The sequence below is a fragment of the Oryctolagus cuniculus genome, chromosome 1 (assembly GCF_051225735.1).
Source record: "Oryctolagus cuniculus isolate XC-2025 breed Fujian yellow rabbit chromosome 1, ASM5122573v1, whole genome shotgun sequence".
NCBI classification, from domain to species: domain Eukaryota; kingdom Metazoa; phylum Chordata; class Mammalia; order Lagomorpha; family Leporidae; genus Oryctolagus; species Oryctolagus cuniculus.
Genome location: NC_142867.1, coordinates 191,881,355 through 191,895,693, shown reverse-complemented (window position 1 = coordinate 191,895,693; position 14,339 = coordinate 191,881,355). Strand labels below are relative to the sequence as shown.

The following is a 14,339-nucleotide window of genomic DNA, read 5'->3' as shown; positions in this document are numbered from 1 at the left end:
TGTGTCTCCCTTTAGATCCCTTAACATTTCTTTTAATTAGCCAGTTGCCCTGTAATTAGGGACATATTCATTTATAATAGTTACATCTTCCTATTGAATTGATCCCTCAATCACTACATAATATCCTTCTTTCTCTCTTTTAACAGTTTTTGTGTTAAAGTCTATTTTGTCTGATATTAGGATGGCTATACCATCTCTTTTTTGGTTTCTGTTGGCATGGAACATCTTTTTCCTTCCTTCCATTTTCAGTCTGTGTGCATCTTTGTTTGTGAGATGTGTTTCTTGTAGGCTGCAAATAAATGGGTTTTGTTTTTTAATCCATTCAGCAAATCTGTGTTTTTTAAATGGAGAGTTGAGGCCATTTACATTCAAGGTGACTATTGATAAGTAACAACTTTGTCCTGCCATTTTCCCAAAAATATTCCTATTTTTTTCTTTGAATTTTCTTTGAACTTTTACTGTGAGATTTTCTTCCTTTACCTTCTTTTGTAGTGATGACCATGTTTCTGTGTTTCTGTGTATAGCACATCCTTAAGCATCTTTTGTGGGGCTGGATGGGTGGTGACATATTCTTTCAATTTCTGTTTGATATGAAGGTCTTTATTTCACATTCCTTCATAAATGAAAGCTTTGCAGGATATAATATTCTGGGATGACAGGTTTTTTTTCTGAACACTTGGAATATATCTCACCATTCTCTCCTAGCCTGTAGGGTTTCTGATGAGAAGTCTGTTGTGAGTCTAATTGAAGATCCTTTCAAAGTAATATGGCATTTTTCTCTTGCACACTTTAGAATCTTTTCTTTGTTTTACTGTGGTTAGTTTAATTACAATGTGTCATGGTAAAGATATTTTCTGGTCACATCTATTAGGAGTTCTATGTGCTTCTTAGATGTCCCTTTATTTCTCCAAATTAGGGAAGTTTTCTGTTATTATTTCACTAAAAAGTCCTTCTAATCCTTTTTCTCTTTCCATGACTTCAGGAACTCCTAGAACCCATAGATTCTCAACAGTGTTTTTTAGTTTTCTGATTTTCTCCACTTATTTTTTATTTGATTGTATAATTTCCTATGCTTTGTCTTTTAAGTCAGATATTCTTTCTTCTACTTCACTTATTCTGTTTTTTGGGCTTTCCGCTGTATTTTTGATTTGTTCAATTGAATTTTTCATTTCACTTTAATTTCTCTTTAAGATCTCAATTTTGTGGGAGAAATTTTTTCATGTCTTGTATGGGTTTCAAAATTTTCTATATTTGCTTCTAATTACTTCTTTGTAATCTTATGATCAATTTTTTGAATTCCATTTCTGGCATTTCTTTAATCTCATCATCTGCACAATCTAGTATTAAAGTCTTATGTTCTTTTGGGGGCATCATGTTGTCTCCCTTATTGTTGTTTCTTGAATTGGTGCATTTGTTATTCAACATTTATGGAGATACTCCTTGGTTTCTTCGTTGTTTTTTTTTTTTTTTTCACTGTGGTGGCTTTTATCTTTGTACTATGCCTCTCTGTCAATAAGTGGACTGTCTGCTTTCAGTGAATATCTAGAGGGGTATGGTGGGTGTGGCCAGGGAGCCAGGGTGAAGGGCATGTCTGCAGTGACATACCCAGTTTTGGTGAGGTAAATCTTCTCTTTTTTTTTTTTCTTAATCAGAAGGGAAGTTTATTCTGCTCAGCTGAGCTCCTCTCCTCAAAGGCTATCAGTACCTGAGCACTAGCTCCAGTGGATATGATATTCATCCACACTGTCCCAAGGATCACACAAAGGATCTGTTCAGCCCTGAGTGTAAGCTCAGATTCCTCAGCAGTGTCCCTCACCAGGAAGCCCTGAGTCTGTGGAGACTCCCACAGTGACTTCCTAAAGTCCTAGCCACACTGTGAATCCTCCCACACAGCCTCAGTTTTTTTCATAGTCCCAGCACACAAGCCTCCTACAGTCATGAGCACTCAGCCCCTTTTAGTTTTCCCCACCAGAATCAGGGGTCTCCACTCGACTGGTTGCCAGGAATGCACATGACCTGGCGCTTCTGTTACAGATGTCCAAAATGTCTCCTGCTCTATCAGCATGTTACAGGATGCTGTTTTAAGGTGATCAGGGAGAGAGAAACGTGTCCCTACTTTTTTTTTTTTCTTTTTTGCTCCTCTTGGCAGGTACACTATCCCCAGTGGGGCTCCATACCAGGTTCTCTGTAGGCTCTTCCTGCGGCTTTATCACCAGTGGCTTGGGCTGCTATAGTCTGGTCTCAATTCACTTTCCAATACTGGTGCATAGGCTCTCAGCTACTGTGGTCCTGAGTTCTGGGTATACACACCCTCCACATAGGTCCACTGTGTCCCTTTAATTTGCATAGAGTTTCCTTTGCTGTTTTCTCCCTGACTCTTCCTTGAGACTACACTGTCTCCACTTTTTTAAAAGTATATTCTCCTAGACTAGAGCAGTAAGCTGCCTCCCTACTCTGCCATCTTGGAAGCTCTCCAGTAATGCAGTTAAATACCATATTTACTCATATGCATGTAAGTAAACAAGTAAGCTATTAAATATATGATAAATTGCCCCCATATTAGTTATTTAATTACTTAGCTCCACTCAATCCTTTGTGTGCAAACTGTGGCTTCAATGTTTTCATGTCTGTTACCATCTTATAGTCTGTATTTTAGTATAAATGATGGTGGCTGCTGAATTTGCCACACTGCATATGTAGCCCCAAAGGTATTTCTTGTGCCTTATCCTCTACAGGTAACCCAATTTTGATACCAGGATTGATGACATAGACCAGATTGTCAGAATTCACAAATCAAACTTTTGTTGGTCCACACCATCATGATGATTTTTCTGTAGCTACTGATAAGTTTACCTGTTGTATTTCATTACCCACTTAACCCTGAGATCATAATAAGAAGAGTCACAACAATAATTTCAATACTGTGAATGGTGATCTACATACAGAAGAGGAACATGCTATAACATGTGCATTTTAATATCAGTAATGTTTATTAAGTACCTTAAGTAGATCAATAATAACAAGATGAAAAAAATTCACTCTGCCAAAACATCTTTTGTAGGATATATGCTTCAATCTTCCAGGTTAATGTTATCAGCATCTTGTGAGGCATTTATAGTTCTCAAACACTGCTTTATGAACCCCTTGTTGATTCATTAGTGATACCTCTTGGACTTAAGACATGGTTCACCATTTTTCAGTTAAAAAGTAGAAATATCTTGGTTTTTGCAGGTTTCTTTCAAGCAATTGGCTTATGGAACTCTGAGAGATGCTACTGACTATGACATGTTGGAATTATCATGATCAGCTATCCAGTTTGGATTTCACCCAGTGGCCAAGAGCTTTGCATAGTAGGCGGCAAGGATTGGATTTTTGAAAAGAGTAAACCAGGTAAGGTTTGAGGAATACATTTGATCATTTATCACTTTCTCTAAAGGCTTTAGTGTGCTGTCAACATGTATTGAACAATGTATAGCTTTTCTGTTTATTTTCTAAATCCATTGAATAGGTTGTTGAAGAATTGGGGTCTCATGGATTCAGGAGAATATATATATAGTAGCAACTGAATTCCTTTTCTTTCAAGAGGAGAGAGAAGCTATTGTAAGATACACTTAAAGCAGGCACAAGAATACTGTGGATACTAGTTTAGTACAATAGCCAAAAATTATAAACTATTGCTGATTTTCTTTTTAAGTAACTAATGGTTAATGCTAATGAAATAAACAATTGCAGCTTTTGAGGGTACAGTGGGAAAAGTGTTGTCTTTAAGTATTTATATATTATAAAAGGTAAAAACAGGAATATTAGTTGCTGGCATATTAATTTTTATATATACATATTTGCTTCAATATTATTCCAATTTAAATATTATACAATTATGTTGCCTTTTACTTATTTGAACATATTTATTCTAAATGATATTTGTATATTTTTAAGATGATGATACCATGGCATATTATATTAATACTGTGGCTCCAAGAACTTAAAGTATTATAATCTTATTGAAGTATTTTTAATTGATTTTTCTATTTTATTCTGGAAATTCCTGTCAACTATTATCAATAATTTTGTCAGAATTTTTTCCTCTTTAATTATCTTCTATCCTACATTATTATTTAAAAACTTTACTAACAATTACTTGAGGAAACCACAAGTTATTCTTACCTTCTGAATTTAAGACCATCAAAACATTAACAACTTCTTTAAATTTAATGCATCTCAAAGTAAGATCTTAAGTTGAAATATGAAACAGAGAAAATATAAGTAAAATCTATTAATTTAGGAAACAATGGGGGGAAGGTTATTCTACATCATTACAGTTTGAGCTCTTTATGCTTTTTACAGATATAGCTTCCTTATTTTATGAAGATAAAGTAAAAAGGAACGCGGTCACTAAGATATAATCTAACATGATTGATTGTAAATGAAGACTTCCAAAATTTTGAATGCAACCTATTCTCTAGAATTTAATAAACTTCCTTTCCCACTTTCCCAATTCCATAATGACATATTTGTCTATTAGATGATAGAATGCAAGCATAAAGCCCAGAGTGACAAATTTCAAATCTGTTGAAAATAGCGTAAGTCACCAAATTTAAGGCAGAAATCTTTGTTTCATAAACTAAGCCATTGAAAATTTCTGTCCTGTTTAGTGGCAAGGTGAGTTATCCACATTTAGAAGAATTATGTCAGCCTGCAAAACAAAAAAAAAAAAATAAAAGCAATGTCAGAAAGCGGAATGTGTGGGTGAGAGAAAGTGCAATTCAGTTTTATGCTTCATAGGATTAGGATCTAACACATAATTAAAGCAAAAATATTTCATGATAGATCACCATAGTCTTAAGCTTATAATTCTTTATTTCTGAGTCCAAATAAAGTTCATCCCAGTTATGTTAATTTCAATATTTTCAACAATATTGGGTTGCATGGCAATAATCTTTGAGTTACAAAAGAAGATGAAAAGGGGGAAATAAAATTGTCTCTTTTGAAGGTAATCAAGTGATATGATAGTATAAATAGTAATTATTTTTCTTGGCACAAAAGAAGAGCTCTCCTTCATTTGTGAAATATGTTTCCATTCTTTAGGATACTTTACATTTCTAAACAGTAAAAGCCATCAAAATGGGGAAAGTGTATAACATGTAATTTTGATACAAATATTATAAGGAAACATATATTTGTTCACAGGTCTCTTTGAAGTGAATTTTGTAAATTAGTATGTATAAAGGATATATGCCAGTTCAATATAGAAATATATGATTTAGAAGTATCCTCTAGAAGATAGATCTGACCATCTATTTAACTATTTGAAGATTAATCGAAATTTTATACATTAGAATTTTGTAGTTCATGTTAGTTTTGAAGTCATTTTTTGTTCTCTGTCGTATGAATTGCAGTTGCAGTTTTTATGGTGATGTGTGCTATCTTCTCTGTAGAGTAAAAACAGTGTCAAGGCTTCCCGTTCTGTTTCTCTGAAGTTAACATCAAAACTATAGTGCTTAGAAATAACTTGTCTTGTTTAATGCATCCTTAAGGAAAGACTGCCTCACCCAGAGTCACATTATTATATGCTCTTACATGGAGGCAACACTAAGCCATATAAACAGCATAGACAAGGCGAGGGTCAGGCTGGTTAGTGGTTCCAGAGCACCTCTGAGGATAGCGTGCCATGTGTGATGGGATATGTAGTCTTCAAGGTGGCTCATACAACATCTTAGTAACACTTGTGTGTAAAGTATTTACCTCGCCCTCTGCAGAGGGCAATAAGCACTCTGGATTGTGCGTCTCTTCCTATGCTCCTACCTTCTAAAATAAAATCTTGAAAAGTTAGCAGGACAGCAGATTATATCGTGAAAAGTCTCCCGAATATTCAAATACTTTCTGGCTGCATATTTATTTACCTTTACATTACAAACATTTATTGAATACCTACCACATGTAAAACAGTATGGGGCCAAAAACAAATTATCAGCCCTCACCTGCTCCATCCTCAGTTCACAACCACAAATAACACAAATGAACAAAACACATATGTGAACAGCTCTCTCCAGGCAAAGGGAACTAAATTTTTTAAAAAATTGACCTATTCTTTGAAATTCAAAGTTATATATAGAGAGAGGAAGAAACAGAGAGAAACAGAGCAAGAGAGAGAGAGAGAGGTTGAAAGAGAGAGTCTTCCATCCACTGGTTCACTCCCCAGGTGGCCCCAGTGGCCAGGGCTGAGAAAGGCCAAAGCCAGTAGCTTCTTCTAGGTCTTGTACATGGGTGGCAGGGGCTAAAATGCTTGGGCCATGTTCCACCTGCTGCACCATAATGCCAGCCCCAGAGCTGGAATTCTTAGAGAAATGATCCAAGCTAAGTTCTCCAGAAATTAAGATGAAGAATTGTTAAAACTGATTGGCATGGGACATGATTTTTGAGGTTCAAGAGACATTTCAGCTGTAAGCTAAGAAATGGGGAGGAATTTCTATTAATTAAAAATAGGTATGAAGACATTTGAGGCACAGAACACAATTTCACAAAATCACCATAGTGTGGAAATACATGTGTGTCCAAAGGATGGAAAACTTTACAGTGTGGTATAGAGAGAGATGCAAGTAGCTAGACATAAAGATGGTGGTTAAGCTACAGTGTTTTGCATGTACATCTCTGCTAGAGAAAGTGAAATAATCAAATTTATATTTTTAAAAATGACTCTGGCAGAGGGTGGGGCAGTGTCAAGAAGGCACATGCAAAGAGGGAATAAAAAGAGCATTCAGTTCCATGAAAGCAGAAGTGTCCTGAGATTTCTACCATATGGCATCATCAGTGCCTCGAACATCATGTGTTTTTCTGTGTTAAATGCTGACAAAAAGAATGTCTGTTGGTGCTTTCCAATAAACTTCTACATTTACACTTTCTCCTTTTTCAGAAATGGTTCAAAAACTCTTTATGTAAGGGATGGCACTCATTTCATTTAGATATCTCTCTCTCCCCCTCCCCCTCTCCCTCTCCCTCCCTCTCTCCCTCCCTCTCCCTCCCTCTCCCTCCCTCTCTCCCTCTCTCTCTCCCTCTCTCTCTCTCTCTCTCTCTCTCACACACACACACACACCCCTCTCCCTCATTATGCACTTGACAATAATACTCTGATCCTGTTCTTGAAATTGATGCTTCAATTAAGATGCACAAAGCTGCTACCCTACTTTATTTCCCTTTGGAGACTTTCATCTCTCAACCTTTCTCCTTCCCTTCATCATTTTATCTTCACATAAATCACTGTTTTTCAGTCCTTGGGATTGCAGCATGCATCACAAGCAAATTTTTTTATGACTAGGAAGCAAACACCCTAATTGGCATGTATTGCTTACTTAAACCTAATTAAATAATTTTGCTGAAAGTATCATGTCCTTTCCATTACAATGCATATTTGGTCAACATAGTAAGAGATGCTTTAAGACTATGGAAGATAATTGGGGAAGGGAACCCAAAGAGGACAGAAAACAGAAAAAAAGTGAGCTCCAGTGCAGCTTTAGAGGCAATTCAGGCCACATTAACACCTCTAGTGGAGGAAATGCCTATCTCTCAGTTAATAACTTTCATTGCAGTTATTTTATTGAAAATCACCATTGCTATAAGGCTCCTGAGTAGCACATCACAGTCAATATATTTTTGTAATTGAGTCATCTATTTTCAATGAAGTTCTTATTCAGTCTGGGAGAAATCTGAATACATTTTTCTAAATACATATACTTAGGAAAACATGAATATTATTCAATAAAATGTAATATTCTGACTTTTAAAGATTTATTTGTTTGAAAGACAGAGTTACAGAGAGAGGTAGAGACAGAGATAGAGACAGAGAGAGAGGTCTTCCATCCGTGGGTTTACTCCCTAAATGGCTGCAATGGCCAGAGATAAGCTGATGCAAAGCCAGGAGCCAGAAGCTTCTTCCAGATCTCCTATATGGATGCTGGGGCCCATGTACATGGACCATCCTCCACTGCTTTCCCAGGCCCTAAGCAGGGAGCTGGGTTGTAAGTGGAGCAGCTGGGACTTTAACTGGTGCCCACATGGGATGCTGGTGCCACAAGCTACGACTTTACATGCTGTGCCACAGTACCAGCCCCAAATGTAATATTCTTGAGACCAGGATCTTTGTCTTTCTCTTTTTAAGCCTTAACTCTAGAGCTTCATAGATACTGATTAAATGTCTTGTGTCTCGCTGACTGAATGAATCTCAAAACCTGTGCTTAAGGAAAAAAATGCAACTTCTGTATTTTTTGGCAGTAAGAAGTATATCTGTTAGTATCATCAGTATTTGATTCATTTTATTGTATGTTTTATCCTCCTGTGATTATCAGTACCACCATTACTTTGTAACAGGTATTTTTAAATCAGAGTGACATATAACAACACCCAAGAAATATGAGCATAGAAGATTTAATCTAAAATAAAAGAAAAAGAAAAAAAGAACATTTATTAAATGTCCTGTCACATGTATAAATATATTCTATAATCTTTCACAGACTTCAAATTTCTTACTTTTCATAGGTCTTACATTCTTGGAAGAAAAAAGTAAGACTTGCCATTCTCTGCCCTTTTCCAGGCTGTTGGGTGTGTTCTAATCTGGGTGAAATTTATTGGAATGCTTCTATCCTGGAAAGTTACCCTTTTGTCTCTTGAGCAGGAGGCCTATAGCAAATGGTGATTGACCTATAAATTATTATGTTTGTAGATACTGACTTTAAGTAAGATCTGTGTTTGTATCCCAGATCTGACATTAACACATTAAGTGGTCTTGGGTATCCTCTCAGAGATTCAATCCCCAATCACTAATATGGAGTGGCCTAGCGTGCAGTTGTCAGATTCAATGAGATCGTCAAATTATACACTCATTGGAGTTTTGATACATTATAAATTATTTATTATTATTATTTCTAGTCTAGAATATCTATCTGGAATTCCATTTGTTTAAGCCAAATGTCAGAGTATTTTATCCTTTGTCACCAGAAATAAATTAGATAATCCAAGGAAACGCTTAGCAAAATGATTGGCATTTCATAAGTTCTTAGTAAGTGGCCACCGCTGCGGCTCACTAGGCTAATCCTCCACCTAGCGGTGCTGGCACACCGGGTTCTAGTCCCAGTCGGGGTGCCAGATTCTTTCCCGGTTGCCCCTCTTCCAGGCCAGCTCTCTGCTGTGGCCTGGGAGTGCAGTTTAGGATGGCCCAAGTGTTAGGGCCCTGTACCCCATGGGAGACCAGGAGAAGCACCTGGCTCCTGCCTTCGGATCAGCATGATGTGCCGGCCGCAGCGCACCAGCCGTTTGTGGCCATTGGAGGGTGAACCCACGGCAAAAGGAGTATTACTTGTGGTATTACTTTGTAGTTATTATTATTCACTTTTGCAAATACTTCTCTTCTTCAGACTCTTGGGGGAAATCTTGTTGTTCTATTTCTCTCAACAATATTCTTTGGGCAATGGCATTTCTATAAATCAGGAATAGTGTTGTGAGTTTGAAATAATGCTGTGTTCAATAATCTATTACTGTTTGTATTATAATCATATTATCACTTGCATTGATAAAGAGGTAAAAGCATTTACTTTACAACCAAAGATTGCCAAAATGGTTTTTCTTTCCAAATTACAATTTTTAGAATCAGTAAAAATAATATGCTTAAATCCAGTTAATAAAATATTAATATATAGCTTAGAGTAATAAACAAATCACCCTGATTTGCTGACATGGTTCTGTACTTTGGAAAGACTACTCTAATATATATTCAAAAAGACTCTCTTTGGAAGTTCCTGACATTAATCCAATAATATCTATAATTATGCCTTTAACCTTCTTATTACATATATTTTAGAAGAAACATTGTGATTAATTTTTAAATGAAAAGTCGGAATTAAAACTACATTTAACATGGTCAAATAATACTTATGAAAGTAACTGTCATGATTAATCTTACAAAAGTCTATCTAAAACCATATGAGAAGAATGAAGGTAAATTGAAGCTAATTCCAAGTTTCTGTCCAGTGCTTTGTAGACTGTTGGTTTTCGGTGGTTTTAGTGTTTCAGTGAAGGCAGACTCTAGATTATCGGCTGAGATGTGAGGGAAGAAAATTTAAAATAGAAAACTGCAAGGGGAGGTGAAAAGTGCTTCAGCCAGAGCTGAATGAAAGGATTCCCACGTGTTGAAAATAACCGTCTAGGACTGGACATAGAGCATCTGCAATAAACTAGGACTGCAGTAAACGAGGACCGCTACTCCAGTGAGAGGTGGGAAGGAAGCGTACTGAGGGATGCACTATGGTTGTGGAAGTAGTATTGAAGTAATAGGCTATGGGGTCGAACAGAAAGCGGAGAAGTAATGCCACAGGTTGTTTAATACAATGAGTGTGAAAGGTTTTGGACTGAGTGCTGAGAAATCCCTGACTGAGCAAATGGAACATTTAAAAGAGAGGATTTATTCATTCTGAGGATAAGATTTAGCATGAAATTAAGGCACTGCTGCAGATAATAGTCTCTATAAAATCTCCTCTGCAGAAATGTGAGAGGAATAATGAATATATTGAATACTATGAATCTAACATGATGATAACAATAACATAATAATGATAAACACTTTAAATTGAATATTAGGGTCAGTACAGGCCTTTTATGTAGATTCATTCTTTAGATATATGAATATGATCACTGAAGTTACAATTCTCTGTTTCATTCAAGCAGATTCTGGACACTTCTCCCTGCCTCTCGTCAGGGAGATCCTGTTATTTTAAGGCAGCTTCTACAGAGGTGCTCCTTTTGCTAGAAAAGTTTCTTTCTAATCATCTCGATTGCATACCATCATTGAGAGGTTTTACTGAGAGCCTTTTTTTGCACTTATATTGGGCTACGGAAAAGAGTTTCAACTTCTGTCTGCTCTGTCATCCAGATAATTACAGATAACTTATAAAATATTAATTTTACCCTCAAGCAGTTCATGATGCCAATGACAAGCAGAGCAAATATGTAACATTATAAAAAGGAAAAGAATGACAGCACTGTATATGTCATTTAGGTGTTTCAGCACATGATAAGAACAACAGATTCATGGAAGATGTCATGGTAGGCTGGAGGACTCATGGAGCCTTCATAAAGAATGTGAATCCACAGGTAGGCTTCAGAGAAAGGTTAAGAAATCAGAAGAGTAGAAAAGATAGGATGAGATGTTTTGCCCAAAGCATATGAATTAAACCTGAGGCTCAGGAGAAAAACATATGACTTGCTCAGGAGAGAATAGATTGATCCATTTAACTATATAGATCATTTGCAAGAGCAAGGACAGAGACACATGGGAAAATAACCAGAAGCAAGCTTGTGTAAGAACTCTATGTGTCTGAATTCTTTACTTAATGTATGCTAAACTGATCTTCTGTATATAAAGAGAATTGAAAATGAATCTTGATGTGAATGGAAGGGGGAAGGAGACAGAAAGGGGAGGGTTGCAGGTGGGAGGGAAGTTGGCGGGGGGGGGGGAGCCATTGTAATCCATAAGCTGTACTTTGGAAATTTATATTCATTAAATAAAAGTTAAAAAAAAAAGAAAATGAATAGTAGCATTCGTATTCACTATCATTAACATGAAACCGAAAAGGTGCTAACTTTCTTTGTTGATATTTATAATGCTGTTTGATAAATACATTAAAATTAATCTGGATGAAAGTGAAATATCATCTACCTTTACCAACTTACCCTGTCACCATCCAAAATTCCTCTACCTGGGAACTTTCTCTCTCTATTTGACCTCCCATACCTCCCCATCACTACCTGCTTTCTGCTTTTTATGTGTATTTTTAAGTCTGTATGAAAAGTTTTCAGCTCCAGTGCCATACCTGCAATTTGGCCTCAATATCCTCAACTGAAATTTCCTCCTGAAATAATCTCTTTAAAAATGTTCTCCTACAACAATCTTTTAGTAAGTCTCCTTGACTTATTTCTTCTATCCATTCAAAATCTCATCAAAAACAAATCTCAGTAGAGTACGGAAAGGTTAATTAATCATTACTAAATTATAGTTAACACAGGAGAAAGAAGTTATGTTCTGTTGCACAGTAGGTTGACTATATATATTTATAATATACCATATATTTCTCTTCAGAAAGTTAGAAGAAAAGATTTCAATGTTTTTATCATAAACAAACAATAAATATTTGAAGAGGTAGATGTTTATTCCAAATGAGCATTATACAATGTATACATGTATCAAACCATCACATGGTACTCCATAAATATGTATACTTTTTATGTATTAGTAATAAAATAAGACTATACAGAAGCAAAGAAAAGACCATAGAGCCAAGGTTTATAGTGAATTCTAGTCTACTCATAATTTGATATGATGATTATTAATGCACTGAATGAGTTCTTATCATGTGGAAACATCCTGTTATATTGAATGTAATTCTATTATGTAAAATAATATCATTCATACACATACACACACACACAAACACAAAGCAAAACTCAGCATGTCATTCTCATCTCCATAAGGAAACATCATTTATGTCTTAATGTATTATAGGAAGTTCTTCATGACCAAGTTTCTTTTATCTGGCAAGACTTGCACCATCTGTGTGTGTGCCTTACCTTTTGCCTCACTGCTATTGCACAGTGTCTTATTCCCTTGAACACACTCACACCACTTCTCTTTCTCTCACTAAAAAGTGAGTCCTTTTAGGCAGGGACCATTTCCTATTCATCTTTATTTTCCCAGAACACTTGTATCTCAAAGAGCTGGCACATACAAATGAACATATGCCTTTGATCTCAATTACAGCAAGACTAAGTCAGACATTTCTTTGTCAATTTTGATGATTTGAAATCAAGCCCTAGTCATCTTCCCTTTGTGGGGTGGGAGAAAAGAACAGCAGGTTCTAGAAAGTTTAGTAAAAAATGTTGTATACTGGCAAGTATGATGTAAATTATAAGGATTGAAAGCAACTATCTCTGCAGTACTAAAATTATTGCAGATGGTATTAAAATATGACTCAAAATGTGATTTCATAAAAATAATAGTATTTATATGAGCAATATAAAGTAGGTTGCAAACTAATTCTGATAGAAAAGTATTAAGATATTTAATTCCTTTTCATGATCTGTGTTGCTGAAACTTTGCTAGGCTGTAAAAAGTAGTAAATTTTCTCTAGTATATTGTAATCAGATTAAGTAATCACTATCACATATGTACCATCTTTGTCTAGATCTCTGAAATAAACGTTCCTAAAGAAAATTAAAAACTAACCCTTCCCAATATTAGATATACCTGTCAGCAAAGTAAAGACTTCTTAACATCCTAGATTTTACATTCTTATTCTCTACTATGTGGTATTCCTATTTCTGCAAGACAAGTAAGACGATAAATAAATAGGATGACATATAATACCAGAAGCCATCCATGTGTAATAATTAAGGAATAGGTGAGTACATTCTTTTGGGTGATAGGTTATAAATATTGAAAATTATATATACATAAAAGTTATGTTTGAACAAGAACTAAAGGTAGAAAAATTGAACATAATTTTCTGAAGTTCACTCTTAGCGAATCTAAAGTCCTAGTAGAGGCATCCAGAAATGTGCTAGCTGAGAATCCAAACTTCTAGTACAGACACTCCTCTATTTATGTTGGAGTTATGGCTCAATAAACCTATCATAAGTTGAAAATATCATAAAGCAAAAGTACATATAATACAACCAACCCGCCCTACATCACAGCATAACAACACAGTATATTGTAGTATATGATTGTTTACCCCTGTTATTTTGTGACTGACTGGGAGTTGCAGCTCACTGATGCCACCCAGCATTGTGAAAGCATGAATACTGCATATCACTGACCCTGGAAAACATCAAAAATAAAAATTTAAAGTATAGTTTCTACTGAATGCATATAACTTTTACATGGTCATAAAGCACAAAAATCATGTCATTCTGAATCAGTGTCTACTTTTCAAATCTATATCTAATATAAAGCCTCCTTCTCTATGTCTGAACATCTTCAAGAATAGTTCATGTAAATTTGATTATTAAATATGTTCTGATGTAAGCCAGGAGAGCACAGTTATTAAAGTATAGTGTATAAGCTAATGTATCATACTTTTTGTTCGAAAAATCATTTTTTTTCCTGGTGTGAGCTTGTAGTAGAATGAAAACTTGCTTCACTAGCAAAAAAGGATAATGTTTTTTCCATCTGATCTTTTATCAGATAGAATTCTTAAGCAAGCCAGAAGCTTCTGAAATACATGATTTGGAGACTTCCAATAAAATAGTCCTGAAAGAGATAGTAAATTACAGTTTGATCTCATTTGTCCTAAATTCTG

At 35.5% G+C, this 14,339-nt stretch overlaps 1 protein-coding gene across 6 annotated transcripts in view; it reads left to right on the top strand.

Annotated features, from left to right (window-relative positions):
* LINGO2 (leucine rich repeat and Ig domain containing 2) overlaps positions 1 to 14,339 on the top strand; it is a 1,387,358-nt gene that overhangs the window by 1,014,188 nt on the left and 358,831 nt on the right. For all 6 annotated transcript variants that reach the window (XM_051857089.3, XM_051857096.3, XM_070053181.2 and 3 more), the window contains one exon: positions 3,232 to 3,390. The gene's annotated coding sequence lies outside the window, so the exon portion shown is untranslated. The remainder of the gene's footprint in view (positions 1 to 3,231; positions 3,391 to 14,339) is intronic.